The following is an 18,915-nucleotide window of genomic DNA, read 5'->3' as shown; positions in this document are numbered from 1 at the left end:
GGATGTGACGCTGGACCTCCCTCCTTGGTCTGTCCTGAGGACCTCAGGGGACAAGGACAGCTTTGAGTGAGGTACAAGACTTTTCAGGAACGTTCCCATAATACTGTTCACCTGGAAGGGGACACCAGTCCCCAAGTGGGGAGCCGTCGGGGAAGAGAGAGGTGGCCTTCAGAGCTGGCCCTCTGCAGGGGCTTTGGGTTGCTGGGCATCTTGAAAATTACAGAGCGACTCTTGATGCTGACGGGATATTTCTTTATCTGGCATGGTGAGGGCTTGTGTGCTCTCTGAGTTGGGATGTATTGGGTTTTGTTTTAATGTGCATTGGTGTTTTTGCCTGAATGTATGTCTGTGTGAGGGTTTCAGATCTTAAAGTTACAGAGAGCTGTGAACTGCCATGTGGGTGTTGGGTTTTTGAACCCAGGTCCTCTGGAAGAGCAGTCAGTGCTCTTGACCACTGAACCACCTCTCCAGCCTTGGGATGCATTTTTAGTCAATGTACACATTAGATGTATACATTGTATACACCTTCTGTGTACCCAGCGCTGAGACAGGGAGGCTGGGACAATTGGCTGGGGCAATTCGGCCTTTGAGGAGGCGGCCTGGGGTAAGCCCAGGTAGGGGCCAGACATGGATGCCCCTTTGAGCTTACCCAAACCCAGCCTGGATGTTCCACCAAGCCTCCTAATGACCAGAAGGGACAGAGAGCCAGGCACCACACACACAGCTGCATCTCGGATGGCCCAGAGTCACCCAGTTGAGCCAGGTTTGTGGACTGGAGAGCCATGGCCGTGATCTGTGCCCACACACTGGCTTTGTGAGAATGTAACCCCAGCCGAGCGGGGGCAGTGTCTCAGAGGCTTCTGTTAATGGGAGATTGTAGGACTTGTAAACAGACACACAACCGCAGCCATGCTTGGGTGCAAGTGGAGGGAACATTGTGGGTTCATGCCAGCGTCCCACGTGACCTGTGTTCTTCTCTTCCAGGGGCATGGTCTAGCAGCCCGGTCAAGCCTGTGCATCAGCCCCCAGCAGTTCTGACCCGTGCTCTGTCTTGGCCTCCACTTGGCCCTAGGTAAGTCGCCCTGGGGCCAGTAGGCCTGCAGGTGATTAGGGCTGTGGGTGGAAAGGGGCGACTTTTTGTAGAGACTGTGTGGGGACAGTCTACCCAGCGCTCTCAGGGGACAGGTCAGGAAACTGAGGCTGGGAGGTAAGAAGAACCCTTGTAGGTTCCAGATTCAGCTCTCTTCTTGGTCTGAGAGCATTGTGTGTGCCTGGGTTTGTGCCTGTGAACTTGGCCAGGGAGCAGAGTTGGGAGCTCAGTATAAAAGTACGTGCTGGGCGTGGTGGCGCACGCCTTTAATCCCAGCACCCAGGAGGCAGAGGCAGGCAGATCTCTGTGAGTTCAAGGCCAGCCTGGTCTACAAAGCGAGTTCCAGGACAGGCTCTAAAACTACACAGAGAAACCCTGTCTCTAAAAAAAGAAAAAAGTATGGAATGGAGAACAGAGCCATCCCTCCTGAGGTTCCTTTTATCCTTCTCTTTATACCTTGTGTACCAAGGCCTCCCTTCTTCCTTGCTTTCCCCCAGGCCATACCTCAGAAGGGGAACAGCGCCCAGAGGGAAGGGGTTGGTGTGCCTTGAAATTATCACCAGAATGAGTCAGGCCTTAACCGTGAGGCCAGCATCACCATCTTTGAGAGGTCGTGTGTGTCAGGGTTCTTGCAAGATGCAGGGGGCAGATGTCAAGTGGTACTTCCGTCTGGGCTCTGGTAGACGTAGCTCCCCAGAAACTGAGACCATCAGCTCCCAGCAGACCTGGGTGTGGCTGGGTTTCCCCTCTCCCCGACACCCAAGCTCCCATAGCATTCATAGAGGGATTTCCAGGGCACAGGGTGTCCTCGGGACTTCCTGTGGGTGGAGTAACTTTTCCTGCCTCCATCTTCCGGTGGAGAGGATATCTCCTGCTGCCTATCCTTCGCTCCCCCACTGTACACTGTCAGAAGGAAATACCCAGAAGGGGCCTTTGCCTTGGGAAGAGGGTCTTCGGGTCCCCTCAATAGAAAAAAGGACATAATGGGACATGGAGAGCCGTGCTGGGCTTAAAGAGAGAGAAGCAGTCTCCTGAGTCTGCATGACTGAGCGCCACCTGCAGACATGCTTCCACCCCCAGGGTCTTTGACTCCAGTTGCCACAAGTACACAGGGTCATGGCAGAGTCCTGCTGAGCCTGGGAACTGACGTCTGGAAGCTGGGGCAGACAGAGAGAGGTCAGAGGATGGAAGTTAGAGCCCATGGGGTCTCTTCTCATCTGGAGGCCCCTGGGTGCTTTGGTGCATGGTCAGTGAGTCTTGGGTAGCCAACCACACCCCTGAACTAATGAGGAGGGTCTGGGTCAAGCAGCTCTTTCTAGTGTGATGTCAGAACTTTGCCACGGTGTCAGGGGTCAGGGGATGCACAGTGGGAAGACTCCTGAGGACAGACACCTCCTCCATTCCCACTGTGGAGGACAGCCTATTCAGCAAGCCTGGAGCACAGCCTCCCATCAGCCGCCCGCCCTGGCAGGCAGTGCGCACACACGCTCACCATGTATTGGGAATAAGCTTCCGGGCTGTGGCTTCCAGTGGCAAAGGGAAGCAGAGTGAAGCTTGGGCCCCTAAACTCATTTTCATACGGAGAAAAAAAAATAAAGTTGGAAACAGTTAGGGCAAGAAGGCTGCGTGTTGAGGCTTCCCTTTTGGATAAAGCACTCCACGAAAGCTTCAAGAGATGCTGCTGAGGAAAAAGACGGACGGAGGTTTGTGAGCAAAGGCCCGGAGGCAGCCGTAGGAATGGACACGGAGGCAGCGGGAGATCTGTGTGGTTGGAGAGGATGAAAAAATGGGTCAGCAGGTGTGTGTGTGTAGGTATGAGTCACAGGCTCAGCGAGGATAGCACGTACAGTCTGCAGCTCAAAGCTCACCGAGGACCGAACAGCGGCTCTGGGTTTTGTAGATAGTGACCTCTGCTTACAGGTTTCAAAGATCAATGTTGCTCATAGAGGCCTGTTTGGCTGGTAGCAGCGGCAGCTAAAACAGTGGTTCTCAACCTGTGGATAGCACACACACACCCCGAATTGCATGTCTGATACCCTGCATATCAGATATTTATATTGTGATTCATAACAGTAGCAAAATTACAGTTATGAAGTAGCAACAAAAATAATTTATTGGCTGGAGGTCACCACACCATGAGGAACTGTTTTAAAGGGTTGCAGCATTAGGAAGGTTGAGAAACACTGTTCTAGAAGAGTCTAGGTTAATGGCTGGAGACTGGGTGTGCTATTGGACTTAGTGCAACTAAGCCGAACCCCTCTGTGATGATCCCCACCTTGGGATGACCAGCTCATCTTAGATGACCCTGGCCTTCCTGGAGTAGACCCCTCCCATGGACCCACACGGTTACAGGGTAGGGTATAGTGAAGGGTAATCTTCCCTGTGTTGAAAGTCGAGGCTTATTTTTAGCACAACAGTGACTTGGCACTATCAATTCCTGTGGGTGTCTTCCCCCACCTTATTTAGGAAGGTCATGTCTAGAGAGCTGTGCAGGCAGTTGGGAGACCACACACAATGACGGTGCACTTTGGCCCGCTCATCCGTCAACCGTGGAATTCTCGGAGGGATGGGAACCACTGTCCTCACCCGCTACAGGGGGAGCCTGCCTCCTGTCTGCTTTAAAACAGGTTCAGGGCCGGGCAGTGGTGGCGCACGCCTTTAATCCCAGCACTCGGGAGGCAGAGCCAGGTGGATCTCTATGAGTTCGAGGCCAGCCTGGGCTACAGAGAGAGTTCCAGGAAAGGCACAAAGCTACACAGAGAAACCCTGTCTCGGGGGTGGGGGTGTGTGGGGGGTGGGGGGTGGGGACGGACAAGTTCAGTGTGAGTGGATGCCCTGGGCCACCAGCAAGCAAGTCCAGCCTGGATCTTGGCCAGTTGGAGAGCAACTTAACTGCCAGTCACCTGGGTTCAGTGACCCAAATAGACCAGAACAAGGTGTACTACAGCAGACCTGTGTGCACAGGAGGGCTGGATTCTCTGAGCCAGCTCACACACCTCCCGCTTACATCCTGGCCTCTCCAGGTGGGGTCCACATCCGTCCTTCCCCCTACCCCTTCTTCCCTGGCTCACCCTGGGCACATGTCCCTGAGTCCCTGGGACAGCCCAAATTTCACATTTCTCTGTAGTTGATCTTTTGAATGGTCTTGGACTTCCGAAACCCAGTGTGTCAATTTTCAGGCTGGAAATTGTTCTTTTAAAAATGTTAAGCAGCGCTGTTTACTGGGGAGAAAGGTCATGAGGCATGAGCCACGACAAAACCCAGTATTAGAGCTTTATGGGGGGGCGGGGGCGTGACATAAAAGAAGCATGTGCAGAGAACAGAGAGAGAGAGAGTGAGTGTAGAAAGAGCAGAGAGGAGGAGTCTGTGTCCGGCTTTTTAAGGATTCCCGTGCACATGTGCAGGTAGGCTCACGCCAGGCATGCGCTGATTGCGTGACCGCGCTGCGTGATCGCAGTGATGACACAAGACCTAAGACCCCTTGCTTAGCTGCTGAACCACACATGTGCCGTCATGGAGCTCGAGTGGCAGCAGAATCCTAACAGAAATACCGAGAACACAGGAGCCATGTAATCGTTTGCCTGGTGGCAGTTGCTGGGATCTCCAGGAAGCCCACTCTTTGGCTAGAGTTAAGATTGTGGCCGCCGGGCGGTGGTGGCGCACGCCTTTAATCCCAGCACTCGGGAAGCAGAGCCAGGCGGATCTCTGTGAGTTTGAGGCCAGCCTGGACTACCAAGTGAGTTCCAGGAAAGGCGCAAAGCTACACAGAGAAACCCTGTCTCGAAAACCAAAAAAAAAAAAAAAAAAAAAGACTGTGGCTCAGAAAGGGTGGGCTGGGGGTATAGCTCCGTTGGTAGAGTGTTTGCGTAGCATGCATGAAGCTCTGGGCTCCATCCCTAGCATGAACCTGCACAGGCCTGTAGTCCTAGAACTTACGAGGTGGAGGCAGGAGGATCAGAAACTCAAGGTCGTCTTCAGCTGCATAGCATGTTGGAGGCCTGTCTGGGAAAAGTGAGATCCTGTTATAAAGAGGCGGCAGGGGCTAGTGGGGGATGGGAAGAGGGGGGACACAGGCTGGACCAGACCATACATGGGTGACTGGTGCAGAAGCATGGGTGGGTGAGGACTATGCTTGTGGGCCACAGAGCTACCATCAGTGGCTGAATCTTCAGGGGCAGCAGCCTGTTCGCTCCCTCCCTGACTTCCTTCCTCCCTTGAAACAATTACTGTGGCCTTCCTGTGTTTGGTTGTATGTTAATTGGTCATGTGATCAGTCCCAGCTGTGCCCTGGGGGGTGGGGGGAGGGGGGATGATGGACAATGGGTTCATCTTGAACCTCAACCTCTGCCCACCACCTGCTTGGACGTGACCAGGCAGAACAGGCGTAGGCTCCACGTAGAAGGAGAGGGCCCAGGGCCTCTCCTGTGCAACCCACAGGGAGCATTTCGCACAGCTGTGCATTCCCCTTGCTTTGCTCTGGGATTTCACAGAGTAGGTATTCAGTCAGTGCCTGTCGCTGGGGCTTCACAGACAGGGTTGCGCATGGCTCCGAGGCTTCTGGCCCCGTGATATCTGAATGGGAAAAAAGGACATGACTTCTCCTGGATATGGTGGAGGAGGTTTATTGTAGATATGAGGAACAGCAGAGCCAGGGACATCTGGAAGAGTCCAGGGTGAACATAACCCTGAGCTGGACCATGTGAAGAGAGGTGGGATCCGGGAGGGGACAGCCAGACCAAGAAGCCAGGAAGATAAAGGGTAGGACCAATAAAGGGCTGGATTATATAGGGAAGGGCAGCCCATCCTCTGGGCTGGAGAAGTTTAGGGTAGGGGGTAGGATACGTCAGCCACAAAGGCCCTATAACAGGTAGGGACTTCGGGATTCTGGAAGAACCGCTTTGATATGTTAAATAGGTACCTCAGCCATTTTTTCCAGGGTTTCCAATAATATCAAGACTCAAAATGTGCAAAGGTGGCTTTTCTGAGCTGCCCACATGATTCCTTATAAACGTGTTCCCAACTAGACTATGGCTGCTGTGGCCTCTCAGGGGCCGCTGCAGGTACATCTCATTCTCGCCCCGCCCCACCCCAGTGCTATCTGCAGGGATGGGAGGGAATGATGTTTTAATGACCATGACTTACTGATTTTATTTCTTCCCAAGACATTACACATGAGTCAAATAGCTCCTGAGGTGATTCCCTGGAGGTTTTCTTCTGATCTTAAAAAAAAAAAAAGATTTTGTGAAGTGGGTAGGGGAGCTCTGCTTGCCGCCTCCAATCTACAAGCTCCATTGGGGGGCACCTATCACAGGGGTACCTTGCCCTGAAGACAGAACCGTGTGTTAAACCACAGCCATAATATTTAAGTTGGCATTTCTTTGTTTGCGTCTTTCTACCCAGGGCACATTATTACAATGTGGTCTAAGCTCATTCACTTGGGGCACATGAATTCAGATGCCCCAGTCCACTGGGGAGCCATGAGGTGGGGATCTAGACATCACTCAGGCAGGGGCCTGGGCGAAATGTAGCTTTCTGCTATCGACTGGGAGGGCGAGAAAGGGACATTCTATATCTAGAAGGGAAATAGAGTGCTCAGGTACCTTAGGAGCCTGCCCTGTGGCCAGGATACATTTTAGAGCAGAGGATCTACCTGCTTAGGCACGGAGCTGCCCAGAAGCCTTGGGAGGGAGGTAAATGTGTCAAGGGAGGCCCTCCCAGACCTTTCTGAGGCTGGCAGTGATCAGGGTAGCGGAGCTGGTGCCGGCATTTTAATCCGTCGTTACAAACGTCTCTACATCTCAGGCCTGAACGCTGTAGCGTTTCACCCAGATTGTGTAAACTTGAACCAACAACCTTCAAGAAATGAATAGAATGCCTTGGGGCTGATGGCATTTATTTCCTCTTTCTTCCCCTCCTCTTCACATCCCTTGTTCGTTCATTTATCCTCTCAGGTTGTTCTGTACTGTTCTAGACTGTTCTGTGCTGTTCTATGCCTGTTCTGTTGAGTAGTACTGTGGACCGTGAGTCATTCCTCATCCCCCTTAGTGCTCCTGGAAAGAGAACAGGCCCCAAGCAGAAACAGAGACTTCTGGTCTCCAAACCTGCGTCTACGAGCTCTTGAAAAATTACCTGCTGTGAGGGGCTCTTGTACCCCAGGAGAAAACCCTGAGTCTGACCCCAGGAACCCTCCCCCCCTCAGGTTGATACACCCCAGGTAACTAACACATTCCCATGCTCTCTCACTTTCATAGCTGCATGCCTTTGAGCACCCTGGGGCTCCCTCTGCGCATCCTCTTCCCTGGACATCAGTCAGCCTTCTTTCTCCCCAGCTGCCCAAGGTTACGGCCAAACCCATGCACACCTGGTAACAGTGCAAACAGCAGGGGAAGAAGTGGATGAATAAGTGAACTCACCATAATCTTGTAAGAATAGTGCGTTCCAAGGGGAAATCCTACCCAGTCCGACCTGGTGCTCTGCGGACTTCTCCTAACAGCTGTTTCTCTTGGGCTGTCACTGGGGCCGGGGGGGGGGGGGGGGGGGGGGATGGAAGACTGTGGGCAGTCAGTGAGACAATACCTCATGGTGTGAGGGGTGGGTGAGTGTGTGCATGTGCACACGCGTGTGCATGCTATACAATGTGTGTCACAGACTGAGGGTCCCTATCCCTCACCATAGGGTCCTATTCCCAAGCAGTAGGCACACCCCGACCTTAGAGAAGGGGCCTTCCTCCTCCTGAAGCCCTTGCTGCTTGGGCCCTGGACTAGACCTTCCCCTTAGCCAGTGAGAGCCTCCGCCATCCATGCCCTGCTTTTGCCTGACAGCATCCTTCCTTCCTTCTGCTCATTTCCTCTTTGAAGTACAGGAGTTAGAACATCCACGGCCCCACCCACCCCAGGGATGTGTGCAGATCATTGTGACCCCAGGCTCTCGGCCTGCACAGGACACGCAGGGTTCTTAATGCTATTGCACTAGGTATGACCGGCAAGAGCAGCTTTCTGGGCCTGCGGCTTCCCGCCGCTCAGTACTCTGATGGAGTCACTGAGCGAGTCTGGGGTCATTCATAGTAAAGGTCCAGCCAATTCCACCACCATGCGTTTTCCTGGGGTTTCAGCTCGCCCACCTCTCCTCGTGAGTCCCACTTCCCTTCCTGTCATAGAAATAGTTATGCTATAAACTCACCCCACGGGGACCTTCGCCCTCAGTTTACAGCTGGGAAGCCTGGAGTCAGAGAACTTAAGCCAGCCAGGAGCATATGGCTACAAAGGAAGGCTGCGGGCAGGGTCTGCCCCAGGGACCACCAAGCCCACATGTCCTTTTATGGCCTGGCACCATGGACTGCAGCCCTTTTAGAGAGGCTGGGTCGGGAGCAATGAGAGGTAATCTACCTGCTTGATGCTAGGCCTGGCTCAGCACCCTGAGGTTACTGCTAGGCCCTCCCAGGAGTGTTGGGTGCTGGCCACAGGCCAAGGCAGTCCGAGTCACTAGCTATACAGAGGCAGCTCTGGAAGGCCTGTTCCATTCCCTTGTCCACTGGGGAAAGGCTCTTATTGGCCTACAGCATCAGAGCATTGTTGATATGAACTATCATCCCTCCCAGTCAGGAATCCATGTGTGAGTCATTCCACAGCCAGCCCGGAAGAACCCACCGCGCCAAGCCTGGGGCCGGTGTGCCAACCTGAGCCTGGGTGCCGGGCAGCAAGGCAGAGAGGCCTCTGCTGGCTCCATCCGACCAGAACTGATGGCACAAGGCTTCCGTCTGTAGAGGGGCTGGTGGGAGGAGACAGAGGTCTCTGCCCATCTCCAGCTTGTGGTGATGTGTTACACACCCTTCTAAAGAGCATGCAAGGCATGCTGTGCTCCTGTAATCTCAAAGAGGATCTTGAGTTCAAGGCTGGCCTGGGCTGTGGAGAAAGACACTGTCACAAGAAACAGGGAGAGAGAGGCAGGCAGTCAGACAGGGGATAGGCTGGGGTTGGGGTTGTTGGTAGCATGCTTGCCTAAGATGTACAAAGCCCTAAATTCTGTCCCTCAGTACTGCACAAAATGGATATGGTGGTGTATGGCTCTAATCCCAGCGTTTGGGAAATACAGGCAGGAGGATCAGGAGTTCAATGTCCAGTTCAAGTTCAGCCTGGGATACAAGAGACCCTGTCTTAAAAACAAGAAGAGGGAGTCAATTCATAGTTTATACTCAGTCCCCAGGAGCAAGACTGTGTATTTATATGATGTGTTTGTTCCTATGGCTCAGCCTTGAGCTTCTAATGTGTAGGTGAGCATCACTGGGGTCCTGAGTTGTTTTTTGTTGTTGTTGTTGTTTTTTGGTTTTTTTTTTTTTTTTTTTGGACAGGGTTTCTCTGTGTAGCTTTGCGCCTTTCCTGGAACTCACTTGGTAGCCCAGGCTGGCCTTGAACTCACAGAGATCTACCTGACTCTGCCTCCCTATGTGCTGGGATTAAAGGCGTGTGCCACCACCGCCCAGTTAGTCCTGAGCTTTTGACTAGCTAATTCTGAGGTTTCTATAAAGCTGGCCATTAGGTGAGGAGAGTTGGGGGCTGGACATGCTCTGCCTTCCATCTCTCCAGCCCTCCCCATTGCCTGTGACCGGGTTGGTCATCTTGGTCATGCTGCATGTTACTTGGCCAGACCTCTGTCCCCGTGGGATACTGTCACTTCCTCCCAGGTAAATACTGTAGGGCAGTATGCTCTCCCTCGGACTCCCACACGGTTCCTTGCCTTCCCCTCCCCCACTACAGGGAACTAGGTGCCCAGATGTCCCTCTGGTCCCATCTAGAAGCAGAGGACTATAAAAGGTCTAATGATGTTTACTGTGGTTCAGTCACCCCCAGAGCATCTTTGATGATAATAACCTCTTCGGAAGGAGCAGGAAGCCTTACTTGGGACCCCATAGCTGGGTTGCTGTCCAATAGAAGGGACGTCCACATTGGACTAGTGAGCAGCCTCCTGGTGTGACACATTCCTGGGTGTCTACCCTGCTGTGTCTATGCCCATGCCAGTGAGTGGAGGTTTCTAGAAGACCAAACCAGAATGTGCTTTCTTCACATTCCTTCCTGGGTCCCTACTAGAAGCCCTTGGGAGGCTGGGAAGAGTCTTCATTCCTGGGTCCATTCTTCTGAGCACCAGGCTCTGTCACCCCGGTGCTGTAGGAGGGAGACAGGAGCAGCCCGACCTCAGGGTCTTTCTGGTCAGCTAGTCTACACAGAATGGTGAGTAGGAACCTCTAGGTGCAGAGAGAGCCCTGACTCTGAAAGCAGAAGGTGGAGCTGAGGGGAGGGAGACAGAAAGCAGTGAGGGAGAGCAGGATCCAAGAGCAAAAGACAAAAGCCCTCCTGGGGGCTGGAGAGATGGCTCCGTGGTTAAGGACAAGTTCTGCTCCTGCAGAGAACCTGAGTTCAGTTCCCAGCACTTGTATCCCGCAGCTTTGAGCTGCCTGTAACTCTAGCTGCAAGGCTCTGACATCCTTTCCTGTCCTCTCTGAGCACATGACACACTGGTCCTCTGAGCTGAGGATCGAACCCAGGGCCTTGTGCTTGCTAGGCAACCACTCTACCACTGAGCTAAATCCCCAACTCCTAAAAGCAATTATTTTTAAAAAGAAAAAACACATCCTGATGTCAACCTCTGTGTTCTCTCTGTACATGCCAAAAAGGGGTGTGTGTGTGTGTGTGTATTATATGTCCATGCTCGTGTGTGTGCGTACTCGCATGTGCACACATGTATGCATGAATCCTAGAGGTCTCCCCAAGAGGAAGCACCAATGCTGAAGGAATGACTGATACAGAAAAGGGCACAGTGGTGGAGGAACAGCAGGCACAAAGGCCCTGGGGCTGAAACATGGATACCAGAGTCTAATGGTGAGAAAACCAAGTAAATGACACCCTGAAAATGGAGGGCCTTGGGGAAGGTAGGAAGAAGTCCCGTTGGGATGCCAAGAACAGTGATGTTTGTGTCTGACCGGGCTGCAGCAGGTGAGGAGGGGCTTCCTGGGTGACTGGAGTGGGTGTAACCCACAGGGCCCTCTTCCTGTTACAGGGGCAGTTTCCTCTTGGGGGTTTCCTCTTCTTTTTCTCCACCTCTTCCGGTTCCCTAACTCGTGTGGAGCCTTTCAGCCTTGGAGAGTGCAGAGGGAGGGAGGTGGAACGTTGCGGTGTGGAGCGGTGTGGGGTGGGGTGGGGTGGGGCTTTCCATGCCGTCTTGCCGGCTGCCCGCTTTCTAACGTTACACTTTTACTCAGCCGTTTATGTTTCACATGTGTGTGATGGGCGGTGTCACCGTGCGTGCGTGCGTGTGTGTGTGTGTGTGTGTGTGTGTGTGTGTGTGTGTGTGTGAGAGAGAGAGAAGGTTCTGAGGACAACTTGTAGGATTCGCTTCTCTCCTTCCACCGTTCAAACTCTGGACCTCAGGGCGGGTGGCTGGGGTGCCTTTACCCAAGGAGCCATCTTGCCAACCCTGCGTCCCTTTTTCCTATAGTCACTGAGGCTCTGGGGAGTTGGGAGTGTGAGCTCCCAGGGAATGGCTCAGCAGTCAGGAAGATTCTTACGGTGACCAGCCCTGGTCTGGAGCCATTCCAGCTGAGAGATGGCAGGTGGGGTTTGCGTCTGGGTGCCCAGGAGCACCCTAGCCCGCCTCCCCTAGAGCTCACTGGGGGTTGGCTGTGGTCACTCAGAAGAGGAAGGAGCCTCCCAGGCTGGGGTCAGGCTGCAGGTCCCTGGCAGCTGGCTCCCCAAAGAGGTCCAAGCTAGCCCTGCAAGCTAGGGCTGTGGAACTGATGAGGACTGAGGTGCAAACACATTATCTTTCATTCATGGTGTCGGCGAGCGAAGTAAGCACAGGACACCGTACTGTGCTAGTGGGCGGGAGAATAACCCAGTCTGGTGGCCTTTGCTACAAAGTCGTCGGTACTATCACTTAGTACTGCCCAGTACTGTCCACCAGAAGTATGGTGACAGCCATATGCATATGTAACATCAGATTTTCCTATAACCACATGGAAAGAAGAATCAGGGGTGAGCATTGTCCTCAATCTGATTTAACCCATTATATTCCAAACAGGCCCAAATCCTGTATATTTTACCCTATGGGCCTATGAGAGTTTAGAGCAGTGGTTCTTACATCCCTAATGCGACGCTTTAATACTGTTGTGATGAAACCCCCCATCATAAAATTACTGTCATTGCTACTTCATTACTAATTTTGCCACTGTTATAAATCATAATGTAAATATTTAACATGCAGGACGGTCTTAGGTGACCCCTTTAAAGGGTCATTCGATACCTGGGAGGTCGTGACCTACAGATTGAGAACCATTGGTTTAGACCCACTATGCTGTTTTACCTGGTTTAGAGATGGAGACAGGTATCAGCTACGGCCTATGGACTCTGCTGGGCTGCGCCCTCTAGTGTCCGTCCCGCCTCAGTGCGGCTTGGGTGGCTCCAGGTGCCTCTCCTGTTACATTTTATCAGGGCTGCTGATGGCCCCTCTGCAGAGAACCACAGGGACGAGGAGGCCGCAGAGGCCACAGGCTGCTTGACCATTACCTGCACATCTGGAGAAAAAAGCAGGACGTGGGTCCGAGCTGTTCTGTTAAATGCAGTCACCCCGAAGACAGGGTCTCAGCGGCAGGAGCGGCATTCCTCTGTGGGTCACCGTAAGAGCATAGTTGAGGCTCTTTCCACCCGCCACCTCTGTTCCACCTGACAGGGAACAGGCTCTCCATGATACTCTCTTGAAGTTCACATTCACAGAAGACTCTCTCAGCCGCTTCCTGAGTCCAGGACTTCATCGGGATCTGGTACCCAGTCTCCTACCTGCTTCCTCCAGTGTCCGTCTAGCAGTCCTTGAGCTTGGTGGTCTGACTGGTGGGAGCACTCTCCAGTGGGATGAGTGCCGCTCACGTTTCTAGCCAGCGCCGAGCTGTGGTTAGTGGGACATTGGAGCACTGGGTTCCCAAGGGCCCGTCTGAGTGATCAACAGAATGACACTGTGAGCAAGGCTTTTTACCTGCCGCACCAAGCTGGGGTAAATATTTCCCTAGAGCTCCCCCAGCTGCTAGTTTACTTTCTCTTTACTTCACAATTCAGTGTGTTAAGGACCGTAAGTGCAGAACAGAGACCTGGGGAGGGGCCATAGGAGCTGTTAGCTCCCTCCCCCAATTGCCATTGCGGCAGCGCGAAATCAATGTGGGAGGACTCCATGTCCTCAGAGCTCCAAGAAGGCTGCTGTCTGATCTGAGCCCTGGTAGGATAGAAAGTGTTTTAAGCCAAGCAGGAGGTGGCTGTGCTCTTCCAGGGGACCCTTACTCCTCACCCCCTAGAAGATGAAAGCAGGGTTGTCTGATCAATGAAGCCTCGGTTTGTCTGATGGCCAGGGCGAAGTGGATATTTCTTCGGGGGAGCATGCACAGTGATTTTCTGTCCCTGCAGAAGGGTTTGCATTTTCTCAGGTATTTTCCCAGACAGCTGAACATCAATAAGGCTGGCTCAGTGGCTTAATGAATAACAGAGGGGTCAGGAGGCGTGCACACCGAACCCATCCTCCATCCTCTGCTGCTGCTGCTGCCTGAGTGCCTCCAAGAGAGCTAAAATGAGGCCTTTTGTATTAAATATTTTATCCAGGTCTTCGATAGGCGCCTGTGAATGAGTGCCGGGAAGCGAGCGTGAAGCTGCTGCCGGCGGCGTTCGTGGGCTCCACATTAACAGTTTCGTGGAAGTGAGCATTAGGAGACCGTCTTGTGACATGGCTATGACAGCCACTTCCCTGGCCAGGGCCTTCAGTGGAGGACACCAGCTCAGTGCACATGGACACTCACTCCACTCAGGATGTTGGCAGGGAAGGAAGGGGCCCAGCCCAAAGCATGGAGCCCGGTTCCAGTGACAGCACACCTGACCGTGGTCTGCCTCGTAGCGGACAAGCACCTGCCCCCTGCATCTTCTGTCTTTCCAATGGGATGATTCTGCCAACTCCCAGCTGAGCCCAGTGAGACGCCTTCCCAGTGCTGGGATCTGTCTGGTCCTCCCTAGAGCCTCTATCATCCTCTTTGGGCCTTCAGTTTTGACTCTAAATGCCATCTTTTTAGACAAACCACTAGTTCCCCTGCCTAGGAATGTGCCATGGGAGCCCAGGGCCCTAGCGAGCATGGACTATTACAAGAGCCCAAGAGAGCTGGGCGGTGGTGGCGCACGCCTTTAATCCCAGCACTCGGGAGGCAGAGCCAGGCGGATCTCTGTGAGTTCGAGGCCAGCCTGGGCTACCAAGTGAGTTCCAGGAAAGGCGCAAAGCTACACAGAGAAACCCTGTCTCGAAAAAACAAGAGCCCAAGAGACTGGAAAATGTTGAATTAAGGCCGTGCGCACCTGCCAGAGTATGGGCTTTTCTGGAGAGCTACCCCATCCCTCAGCTGATGATCTGTCCTAGCAGCCCAAGCTTCCAAGGGCCAGGAAGGAGCCTGGGGTGGGGGTGGGGCTCTCTGCTTCCAGGAGCCAGCTTTCCTACTGTCTCTGGGTGGTATCCTGCTCTATGACTGTTGTTCCTCTGTCCCAAGTCTCTGCACAGAATCCTCCTCTCCTTTGCTGATAGACGGGGTGTCCCTGTCACTGATCAGACTGAGCTGAGAGTTCCTATGACTCAGGCTGGCTGGCTGCTGGTTATCCATGGATCTCGGCAGCACTTAGCATCCTTGAGGTGTGTCTTCCCATGGGCTATAGCGGGACATGGCAGGGCCGGAGGACTCTGCTCCATGTAGTCCCTCCAGGGCTGGGGTTCCGTCTAGTGTTTCAGAAAAAGGCCAGTCCTACCCTCTCCTCCTCCTTACCATACTGTTCATGCTGTCGGTCCCAGGTCCTTAAGACAGCCAGGCCTGTTTCCATGGGCACCTCCCTTTCTTTGAAGGAGTTTGGACGCAGGAGCAGAACTTAACGCCACTGCTCATCTCAGAGCAAGGTCCCGAGGCCCAGACCATTCCTCTTCCCTTTTCTACATCCCGTGGACCCTCAGAGCCTCAGGAATAGCCCTGACCCCTGACACGTGGTTTGGAGGCTCCTGAGTGGTCTCACACCCATTTTGATGGTTGAGCCTTGGTCCTTGCATCTAAAGAGGGTCACTTAGGCTCTGCTGAGATACAAGCTTTGTCAAAGACCTTCCTGCCCCCAAATTAACGAAGCCTGAGAGAAAGTGTGTGTGTGTGTGTGTGTGTGTGTGTGTGTGTGTGTGTGTCCTATAGCCACAACAAAAAGAATGCCCTAAACCAACACAAAACACCCATTCTGCCAAGCAGCCCGACTCCAGGAAGAAGGCGAAGGGTGGGCAGAGTCACAGCGTTGTTGCAGTCGGGAGCTGCTGCCTCTGGCATGCTTGGGAAGGAGCCGGGAAATCAAGCATGCCCCTCCAGCAAATGCCAAGGCTCGCTCTCTCTGCACGGCAGCTCCTTCTCTGCAGACACCCGCAGAGCGGGTGCGAAGAGTTTGGCATTTTGGTAGCGTCTGTAGGATTATAAATCACAGACACAGCCGCGATGTGTGTTCAGCGAGGTGCGCAGATGCTGAGCGCGTGAGCTGGATACCAAGGGGCTGTGTCAAGGCTGTGGGGTGCAGGGTTGCCGACCAGGAAGAGGAGCCAGGCATAGGGTGGGCTGTGACCACATGGCCCACTCCAGGACTGTCCTACCCACACACTCATAGCCAGGCAACCAGGAGTCCAATCCTGGCTCGCTTTAGGGGAGGTTCAGCAGCTCTCTGGGGGTCAGTTTCCTTGTTAGCAGGGTGTATCTGATACGTGAAGTTTCTAAGCGGACCCCAGTCCAGAGACACATTGTAAGTCTCCCCCTGAGACTGGTTCAGTGGCGAGGACCTTGCGGCTGCAAGGTTTCACTGGGTCTAGAACCTTCTATCCCCAATATTAGTGTTTGAACAGGAGCCCCACACCCCCAGCTCAGTCCAACCCTACTTCCCTACCTCCCACCTCCTGTGACCCCAACTTCTGCCCTGTTCTCTGGGGTTCCACTGCCCACCTTGTTTCACACAGTTGTATCTCCAGCCTGAGGGTACCGACTGAGGGCCCTCCATTGACAGTGACATCCTCACAGCCACCCTCCTGGGCCTCTTCCCCCGGATATTCCAGTTCCCTCCCTCCCTCCCTCCCTCCTTCCTTCTGTCCCTCCTTCCTTTCCCTTCCTATCTATATTCCTAGAGGGCCTCTGGACAGCTCTTTTTAGAGCTCTGGTCCGACTCAGCTTAGATTCTTTAGACCAGCCATCCCCAGGGGTCCCCCCTTCCCACCGTCAGCGACCCTATTCTTTTCCCCACTTCCGTGGTCCCGTGTGGCTTCAGTTTTGTGTGTCTTGTTAACTGAGTTTCCAAAATGAATCACCTGCAATAAAACTAAGGCATTCCTATCTCTTCCCAAAGGACCCCAACATGCATCTTATCCCAAGTCATGGTTGAATCAGAGCACTGGATAGTGGGCCCCCTGGAGAGCAGCCAGCTCCTCACCTGTGCGCTCATCCTAGGCCTGCTATGACCCCTCAGCGACCAGCGGCCACATTTGGCCGCTTAGGGCAGAAAGTCTCTGATTGGAGAAGCTGGACTCGTGGGCTCCTGTTCAGAGTTGGATGTAGCTTCTGGGCATCCTTCCGGCCAGCACAGGCCATTGGCCCGGGAGAGGTTGACTGACTTGTGGTTTAAGATCGACCTGCAGGCGAAGCAGAACGAGGGGATTGTCAACCTTGATGGAAGCAAGGCTGTGAGATGGGGGCTGAGTATAGAAAGAGGATCTGGCGGTCGGCCATCACAGACTCCAGAGGGTCTGTGCCCCTTTATGCAGCTTCTCCAGGACCCGATTTCTGCTTTTTTTGGTTTTTTGAGACAGGGTTTCTCTGTGTAATAGCTCTGGCTGTCCTGGAACTTGCTCTGTAGCCCAGGCTGGCCTCGAACTCACAGAGATCCACCTGCCTCCGCCTCCCCAGTGCTGGGATTAAAAGCGTGCGCCACCACCTCGGTGCTCTCTCTCCACCTCTTCCCCGTCCTCGGTCCAAAGCCCCTTCCAGGCGGGACTGAGCCTACACCATCCCGCTCTATTTGGAGGTTCTTAGACTTGCCACCCCAGTCAAGGGACAGAGGCTGGCCCACTGTGGTTTGTGTGCTTGTTCTTTGAATGGACGCTGTAAACTAAGGGGCGAGGCTGGGGAGATGGCTCTTGCTGTCCTTGCCGAGGACCCCAGTTCAGTTCCCAGCACCCACATGGCAGCTCACGACTTCTATCGCTCCAGTTCCAGGGGATCCAGCCTCCTATCCCGGCCCCTGCAGGTACCAGGCATGTACACTATGTCTTATACAACTCTCAGACACATCCAATAAACATTCTTAAAACATTGAAAGGGAGGGGCTGGAGAGATGGCTCAGCGGTTAAGAGCACAGGCTGTTCTTCCAGAGGACCTGAATTCAATTCCCAGCACCCACATGGCAGCTCACTAACTGCCTGTAACTCTACCCCTCCAGGGGATCTGACACCTCACACAGACATACATGTATGCAAAACACCAATGTACATAAAATAAAAATAAATAAATTAGCTGGGCGGTGGTGGCGCATGCCTTTAATCCCAGCACTCGGGAGGCAGAGCTAGGTGGATCTCTGTGAGTTCGAGGCCAGCCTGGGCTACAGAGTGAGATCCAGGAAAGGCGCAAAGCTACACAGAGAAACCCTGTCTCGAAAAACCAAAAAATAATAATAATAATAATAATAATTAAAAATTTAAAAAAAAATTGAAGGAAAAAAAGGAAAATTCAGCATCTTCAAATTGCAGCCAGGCAGGGTGTCGCACACCTGTGACCACTGGAGGGCAGAAGCAGGAGGGTGAGGAGTGTAAGGGTCATCCTAGCTACACCAGGAGTTCGAGGCCAGCCTGGGCTACATGAGACCCTCATATCAGAACACATCAATAAACAATAAAATTACAAAGGAGAATACAACAAAAAGCCCTACCAGGTCCCTGTCTATCCAGCCATCTCTCCTCTTCAGCCAATGTTCCCCTTTCTAGTAAGTTCTTCCAGAGGAGGCCTCCACACACAGACACGTCAGACTCTGTTGCTTTTGTAAATGGCAGCACTCTTCACATGCTCTTGGGCATAACCTCTTTCCATTTGTAGATTTTCTCTCTTTTAGTCTCAAGTAGCTCAGACTGGCCTTGAACTCCTGATCCTCCTGCCTCCGCCCCCAGTTCTGGAATTACAGGTGTGTGCCACCAGGCCAGTTCACTTGACGGTTATTTCGTATCAGGATGCTATGGACATTTGAGTTGCTTGTTGCTAGGGGCACCGGTTATTTGTGTAGGTGGGGGTGTGTTTAGATGTGTGTGTGTGTGTGTGTGTGTGTGTATGTTTCTCCAGAGCTGAGGATTGAACCCAGGGCCTTGTGCTTGCTAGGCAAACGCTCTACCACTGAGCTAAATCCCCAACAACCTCGTGTGTGTGTTTTCAAAGGCACCATCAAGGTGCCCCATGTCTGTGTTGGACAAGGAACTTTAAAGGTATCATAGTCCTATAGGTAAGTAAAATAAAACATGGATATAGAGAGCCGACACCCTGGGAGGGGGGTGAAGAAGAGAGAGGATGTGGTGTGTAGTATTGAAGGGCAGGTCTCGTCTTCCTTAACAGGACCCAGCATAGACAGTTGGGAATTCATAAACCTCGAAGCAGTTCAGAGTGGTTTCCTTTGGGACTTGGGTAGGGGACAGCTACCCACCCTCATCCTTTTATATGCCTCAAAACCGACTGAGCCATGCACATGTGTTACTGCCGAAGTAAGAAAATGAAA

At 53.1% G+C, this 18,915-nt stretch overlaps 1 non-coding gene across 1 annotated transcript; it reads right to left on the bottom strand.

Annotated features, from left to right (window-relative positions):
• Positions 1 to 18,477: 18,477 nt before the first annotated feature.
• Trnaa-agc (transfer RNA alanine (anticodon AGC)) lies at positions 18,478 to 18,551 on the bottom strand. Its single transcript has one exon. It is a non-coding gene; the product is annotated as a tRNA-Ala (tRNA).
• Positions 18,552 to 18,915: the final 364 nt, after the last annotated feature.

This window comes from Peromyscus eremicus, chromosome 22, assembly GCF_949786415.1.
Source record: "Peromyscus eremicus chromosome 22, PerEre_H2_v1, whole genome shotgun sequence".
NCBI lineage: Eukaryota > Metazoa > Chordata > Mammalia > Rodentia > Cricetidae > Peromyscus > Peromyscus eremicus.
This window is presented reverse-complemented; position numbering and strand designations above follow the sequence as displayed.